Here is a 7,500-nt window from a genome sequence, read left to right as displayed (position 1 = left end):
TAAAGTGATGCTTATGGTAATCAGCCATTACACTCGTCATTTATTGCTGCGCCATGAGTTACCCTCCAAATTAAGGACTTAAAATCATGAGCGTTATTATCCAGCAGTTTCTGGGGCTCAGGAATTTGGGAGTTGGGTGGCTCTTGGAAGGACACAAGTAACCTATCAGTTGGTGCTGCAGTCATCTGAGGCTGGAAGATATACTTCTAAGGTCACTGGTGTGGCTGTTGGCTGAAGGCCTCAGTGGCTTACCATGAGGCTTTTGGCACAGAACTGCTCACAACATGGCAACTGGCTTCCCTCGGAGTAAGTGGTCCAGAAAGAAAGAGATTGCAAGTAGCCACACTACCTTTCACGAACTAATTCCCACCCCCCCCCCCCACCTTGGTATGTCCATCAGAAGCAAGTCACCAAGTCTAGCCCATATTGAAAGGGAGGCTGTGAATTTCAGGGGGGTAGGGATCACTGGGGACCATCCCGGAGGCTAGTTGCCACAGCTAGTTCTAAGGGAACAAATTCAACCAACAATGACTGAGTTCCCGCCATGGAACAGAACCTGCGCTGAGTACCAGGGATGCAATGGTCTGTGGAAAGCAAGGTATGTGGCCCCTGAAGGTGGGGGCTACACGACTAGAGTATGAGGGCTCGGGGCGGGAACGCAGGAACACAGAGCACTCCTAGCTTAAGATACCTAAACTGGAACCGTAGGCCATTAGACAGAATTGTTATTATACGTGCCATTATTATGCACCAGCCACCATTTTTGGCTTCTCCCCAAATAATTATACATTGTCCTGAAAATACAGTGCTCTGTTGTGACGGTGAGCCCTTTATAGGTACAAGGCAAGAATCAGGGGTGGTTATCAGCTTCCTTTCTCCAACGAGGAACTTTGGGCCAGGAGGGCAAAGACTTTCTTGACTGCCACCTTCATTCTTCGGGCAGAAAACAAGTCAGAGGTGGAGACAGAAAATCTGTTTTCTGGGCCCTGAAGATACCCTTCTAATCACTAAATACTGGGAACCTGAATTATGCCCATAAATGACCTGAGCCAAACTAACCCAAAACAGAACCTTCCGGAGTAATTTATTTGCTATTTTGTATTTTCCTAAGTTTTGTTTTTAAAGTAGTGGAAGATGGGAGCATCAGTTTTTCTGCTTCTGTGTTTCTTGTTTTGTTTTGTTTTTTAATCCCAAGAATCGACTCTTCTCTTCCTAGGGGATCTTTATTGAATTGCAACACACTCGATATTATTAAGAATTCTGATCAGAGGTAAACATGCAAAACACTCAGCCAAGGGGATTAAGACTCTTTGTTAGTGTTTACGTTATCTGTTTTTAATTCCTATATATCCTTTCTTTATCTCAGTGTTTCAACACTAATTGCAAAACAGCCCTCACTAACGGTAATGAGTCCCTGGACCTTTGCAGACCTCCAGACAGAGCTCGGTGCATAGATAAGGCAGCCCCTTAACAAGGCTCAGTATCTGGATCAAGGTCTTTTACTGCTTTTCCACTTTCTTTTGCTCATCTGGGCTTCCAGAGGCTAACCCAGCTCACTAAATCATGGAGTTCAGGGTGATATCTTAGTCAGCGGAGAGTCTAAACTCAGCTGAATCTATTGAAATGGATATGCTGTTCCCGGCTTGTTCAAGATGCTTCCTTACTTGAAATGGAGCAGGGCTGAACATCAGTATATATAAGAGCGCCCATTCTACTCGGTTCCGCAAGCAGGGCTTCATGAAAACTGGGCCCTGTCCTCCAATTAATCCTGGTTCACTGGTATGAACTGACTAACACTAAATTAGGCTTGTTCTACACGATTTCAACCATCAGACCCAACTCTGTTCTCCATCTTTTCCTTCCCTGAACGTTCATGCCGCGTTTCGGGTAATGTTCCCTGAGTTTTGCCTGCGTGGGAATCATAGTCAGGCGTCAAAGAAAGAGAACGAGCTCTTCTATCAGCGGGGTTGGTTCAATTGCCACTTACTTTATTTAGCGAGAGAGAAGGTACAATTCTGTCTTCTCTTTCCCTTATCCCCAATTTTCCACTCAGCCGTCTCTATGATTACAAATATCTTTTACTCCTTTTTTCATTACCGACTCACCTCCACATTGAAATGGTTACCTATTTCATCTTCCTGTCTGGTCTCTTCCTGTAGCCCCCTTCCAGGGACTTAATTCAGAGACTGTTGCTAAGCAACTATACATCATAGCAGCCACTCGCCGATCACTAATTGTCCTCAGCACTTTAGCCTTACAAATCCGGACAGCCTGCAACAATGGCCAGGAGTTTCCGTGGCCAAAAACACACCCAGAGGTTTCTGAGCCCAGTATGGACAGAGGCACCAATGACCAGGTACCGCCGTCACAGCAGTCACCAAGACCTCCGGTCCGATGCCTCCCGAACCGCACCGTTGTAAACCCATCAGCCGGGCACCGTTCTCCGGTCGTGCTCAGGAAATGAAACTGGAGGTGAGGCTGGAAATATCTGAACACACGCACTGATGAAAATGTGGATGCCGACATTTCACATACATTCACCTTCCTCCCCGCTGGCCACCCCATTTCTATCGTCTCTGGTTGAATGGAGGATCTATTAGTAATCAAATTTCAGCCTCAATTTTATGGTGAGTGTAATGGAGTTAATTTCTCTAATGCTAGCAGTTCATGGAAAAGGTCTCTTGTGGTAGCACAGGCCTGGGATCCGCAGCAGCTGTCAAAGATGCCGCTAAGGAATTCTTTATTAGCTAAGATGCAACCAGGCAGAAAACTCATTACACAGTGCTAAATATACTTAATCACATCTATTAGAGAAAAATGAACTTGATAATTACAACAAATAACTAAACTGTAGAAAGTGTTCAAGGGAAAAAAAAAAAAAAAAAACACAACAACCCACACCAGGATCTAAGTATACAGGGAATGTGAGCCGCTCAAGAGTCAAGGCGAACTAAGAACGTGAGGCTTTGTGCGGAAGGAGAAGCCCAGTCTCCAGGTAGGTGGAGCTGATTTAAGTCGCTCAAGAAAATGACACATTTACATTTCAAAAGTGCCCTTGTTTATTTAGTATATGTAAAATTTTAATTAGAAAGGAATCCTCAGAGGGTAGATGCTTTGTTTGTAGACTGGTTCTTGGTGCGGGCGGGGAGGGGTAGGGGTGTTGTAAGGGAGCCCAGGGTAAACACTGGGTTTGACAAATAGAGATCTATAATAGCTCGGTGACACGTAGGACTTCCCTGGAGCCTAACAAATGTTGAGAGTCAAATTTGTCTTTTTCGTCTATCTCAGAATGGAAGTCCCTGAGGTGGTGGGGGGCGGGGGGGAACCTCCACCATCCCCGACTGAGGAATATACATGAGAAGCCCCACAGTGAATGTCCCCTCTCAGTTCTTCCCTGCCTGACCTCACTCAGGAGAAGTCGCTACCCACAGAGGCAGTGCTGGGCACTTCCGCTTCTGGTAGCCCACAGGAAGAACCAAGATGGCTCTGAGGTGAGACCCACCAGGAGGCCATCTCTGGAGACCAGGAGAAGGGCACACCTGATCACGGTTAACCGTGAGGAGAGAGATCAGGCTTCTGGGAGAGAAAAATGGAGGGTGGGCAGAGGTGAGACGCAACAGAATAAATGCTGAAAGGCAGGAGATGCCATCCTACCGTAGAGCTCAGGGGAGCCCCGAGAAGTCGTGACAAGCAAGGGCCAAAGCCGGCCGAAAGCGGGCCTGGAGGAGTCCTGACTGGCTGGCAACTCCTCTCTGCAGAGAGGAAGGATGGGCACCGTTTTTAAGCATGGGAGTGGCGGGACGGTTTCATCTCTCTCGAGTGGGCCGAACAAAAATATGCTGCTGCTACCTTTGACCTCTGACCTCTGACGGCGGCAGCAGGAGAGGCCCCCCGACCCTCAACACTGGGTAAAGCAAAAGTCAAGCCTGTACCTCCACACGAATAACTTTCCTCTTACTCCTCATATTTAAAGGGAATGAAAACAGAAGCACTAAATGTGATTCTCCCCCATCCCCAACACTCAAGTTTCCTGGTCAAAGAGTCGGGGGAATGGCCTTTGGCATAAGTGAGGGACATTCTTGTTCTGTCACCAACTCAGTCTGAAACCTTGTCCTAGTTTCCCGCCGGGAAACCCCTCCTTCCCAGACAAAGCGTAGAGGGTTCTGGCACGATCCACGCTAGCCCTGGTAGTACCCCACTCCCCGGGCTACCATCAAGGCAGGTGAGCCCCTGTGCTGGGAACGCCAGGACAGGGCTGCTCGCTTCTCCCCACGTGATGTGAGCGCAGAAGGACAGAGCCTTGAGAGTTGCTGGCAGCCATCTTGTGACCCAGTGAGGAGAGTCTACGGGGGACTCACGAAGGCGGTGGCATCAGCATGTGGAGCAAAAAGACACAGGTCACAGCCACCTCATTTGAACCCCAGATCACACTGTGCCAGATCGTCTTGCCCTTTTCTAACACATGGGCCAAGGAGTCATTTTCTCCACCACTTTGCCCCACATCCCAGCCGGGCTCTTCCCCCCATCTCAACTGAAGGAAACCTAACTGATGGAGCATCCCACGTCCCCTCTCGACCACCATGCTTCACATGGACTCAGCCTGCCCCTGAAAGGCCAAGTGACTTGAGAGGAAACGACCTAAGCCAGGTGACCGTTGATGGTGGTTAGGGCCTATATCCTGCAGCCCAGACCGCCCGGGAATGGGCATTTCTGAACCTGGGCCACAGTGCGGAGGATGACTGGATCACGGGCACTGGCTCTCGGAGCTGGGTACACAGATCAGAGGACGCGGGCGGCGTATCGGCCCAAACCCGCCATCCAGCTGCACTGTGTTTCATCACATATCAATTTTTACTGAAAAGAAAACCATACAAATTTAATCAGCTCTTCATATGGAAATATTTAACTTTTTTCCCCTGGAGTTGTTTGATATTATTGTTTTCAGAGTCAGGATTAAAAAAAAAAAAGTCAAGATGTGTGATAGTGGTGGACACGGAAAAGCATCCATTTCTGGCAAGAATGCAAGTCTCATTTCCAGTAGACTCAAGTCTTAAATGCACTGGCGTCTCCGTCAATTGCCTGGCTCAATGAAGAACATATTACATGCCCATAACCATGAAGTATAAGACGGCACAGCCCTCACCCGCACTCAAGGCAGAATGCCATTATCGGTGAGAATAATACGATCTCAGAAAAGTTCCTGATGCCCGCAAGCTTAGGGAGTGTTCTGTTTCGGCATCCGAATCTCTGAGGCTTCCATTTGCTCCTCTGCCCTTCAAAGATGTTATCAAACAACTCTGTTCCAGAACTTTTAATCTCTGAAAACCTATAACGTGGAACTCTCTTACATATACACCTATTAAAGGACTATGTTCTCTCTCAGTAGTCATAAAGTGTAAAACACCTCTTAAAAGCGACTTCCTTTGTTTCCCAGCCAAGGGCACAGGAGACAAAAGAGGCTGCCTTTTAAATATAATTTTAAAACACCGTGTTAAATAAAATGAAGTGTTGATATACAAAGTGATTTAAAAACGAGGGCTGCTTTTGAGATCATGGGCGTTTTTAAGCGCAAAAAGTGACGTAAGCTGCAGGCCAGAGCCAAGAATTTCCCATCTCCGAAATGGGTCATCAGGAGCTCGGGAGTGAGGAAAGCGTAGCGCGTTGTCACCAGCTGCACTGAGAAGACCCGCAAGTGTGAAGGCCACACATCGCTGGTGCCATTCGTGAGGGGGGCAGGTCAACAGTAAAGCGTGGCCCGACCCCAGACCAGGACAACTGTCCAAAGCACAGTCTCAAATCCTTACAAACTTCTACCCCTGAGCAACCCGTAAAGCAATAACGGGGTACCGGCTGTGCAGCTACGAGAGCGCCAATCCACATCCCGATGAATTTTCTCGGCGCGATTTCGCTCTATGGTGGAGGAATGGGGCCACTTACTAAGGGCCATGGTGTCTGCTGGGTGGGCAGGGGTAATCGGGCAGGCTCCTGGAGACCTCTCCTGGCCATCACCATGTTACGAACACTTGCCTTTCCCCTCGAAGGAAGGGAGAGGGTGGAAACTGTTGGCAACTGAGGAGATTACAGGCCTCTTCCTGAGACAGGGGCTTTCTGCAACCCAAGGCACAGACAACTTTATGTTGATGTTATGGATAATGCTTTTTTTTTTTTTTTTTTAAAGAGGAAAAAGAAATCCCACTTCTATTATGCAATCAGGAAATTGAAGATGCCTATCTCCAGATAACCAACTGGCTGTGGTAGGATTTCAGTTGGAAACTTTCACGGAGAATGTTTTCCTACTGTCGGTTCTGGTGTTTCTGTCACTTCACATTGACTTTTTTTTGCTCTCTGTAGCAAATAAATCAGAAAGTTAATAGTTATGTTGATTTGTTGGAGCCTTTCCCCCACCCCCTTCCTCTAAAAAAAATAAAGAGAAGAAAAGAATAGCTTTAGAGGGGGGAAATACTGATCCCAGCGTGTTAACAACTCCATCGCGGTTTCGGGCTGTGGTGATGCCAACTGTCTAGTAAAAAGAGAAATTCCACTGTAGCAGAAGTAATAAAATCTTCTTTTAAAGCACAAATACCACGCAGGGAGGAAACGTAAACCCTTGCATTGGGACAAGGAAGGTGGGGGGGAGTGGTATGGAGTAAAATATGGGCTGGAACATAGAGGATTTGCGGTAACCACACTACTTTGGATAATCTTTCACCAAAAGCAGCTGTTTCCATGACCCAGAACCTTCTCTTTCTCTTAATCCATCACCTAAAGGATTGCAGAAGGATGTAAGCTATTATCGGAGGCTACCTTCATTGTTATTCATATGGCAAAATATTTATCACCCACTGTTTTTTCAAAGAAGCTCATCCCAGAGATGGATAGTCAGAAGATTCCCATCAGCATAGCAACGTGCTTACGGCAAGCCAAATGTGGCTGCTCTGGGAGGGAGACAGGTAGGTACGGAGAGGAAACTTGTGTTCATATTCATATCCACCAGTACGCTGTTGTCCCTTCCAAATCAGAGAGAGCGGGGCATTTAACATCCGAGTCCTCTATCTGGATTTCTAGGTCTCATAATTGACAAATAATGGACTTTCCTTAAAATCGGGGTCAAAGCTCCCCAAATTACCACCCTTGGTGATGAACACACTGGGCCAACTGTTCCCCAGGCAGCCGGGAGGAATCCTGTCTGCCCCACAGGCCCCCGCTCAGTTACTCCAACAAAAGGCAGCAGTTGAATGTAGAGAAAAAGTCAAGTGAAAAGAGTGAGGATCCTGTGACATGGGGCATTCACCAGCCAGATTGTTTTCACACAATCACTCAATATCTCTGATGATGGCCAGACTTGGAAGGGGGATCCGCTTGCCAGGTATCGCTTGGACGCTGAGAGCCAGCAAGCTGGAGGCAGAAGGCAAAACCAAATTCCTGTTTCCTAACTCAGGCTCTCCATTAAAACACCCACCTCCTTGATGCGCAGCAGAACCCTGGGAAAAGCCTGGGGGG

At 47.5% G+C, this 7,500-nt stretch overlaps 1 protein-coding gene and 1 long non-coding RNA gene across 3 annotated transcripts in view; one reads left to right on the top strand and one right to left on the bottom strand.

The window, feature by feature from the left end:
* The window catches only part of FTO (FTO alpha-ketoglutarate dependent dioxygenase), a 393,836-nt gene that overhangs the window by 50,627 nt on the left and 335,709 nt on the right, over nucleotides 1–7,500 (bottom strand). The gene's annotated exons all lie outside the window — the stretch shown is intronic.
* Nucleotides 1–7,500, top strand: part of LOC121045303 (uncharacterized) — a 22,182-nt gene that overhangs the window by 13,814 nt on the left and 868 nt on the right. The window lies entirely within an intron of this gene.

This window comes from Herpailurus yagouaroundi, unplaced genomic scaffold, assembly GCF_014898765.1.
Source record: "Herpailurus yagouaroundi ecotype Mexico unplaced genomic scaffold, PumYag 190, whole genome shotgun sequence".
In the NCBI taxonomy this organism is placed as follows: Eukaryota; Metazoa; Chordata; class Mammalia; order Carnivora; family Felidae; genus Herpailurus; species Herpailurus yagouaroundi.
Note: the sequence above shows the minus strand (reverse complement) of the source record. Positions and strands in the feature narration are given on the sequence as shown.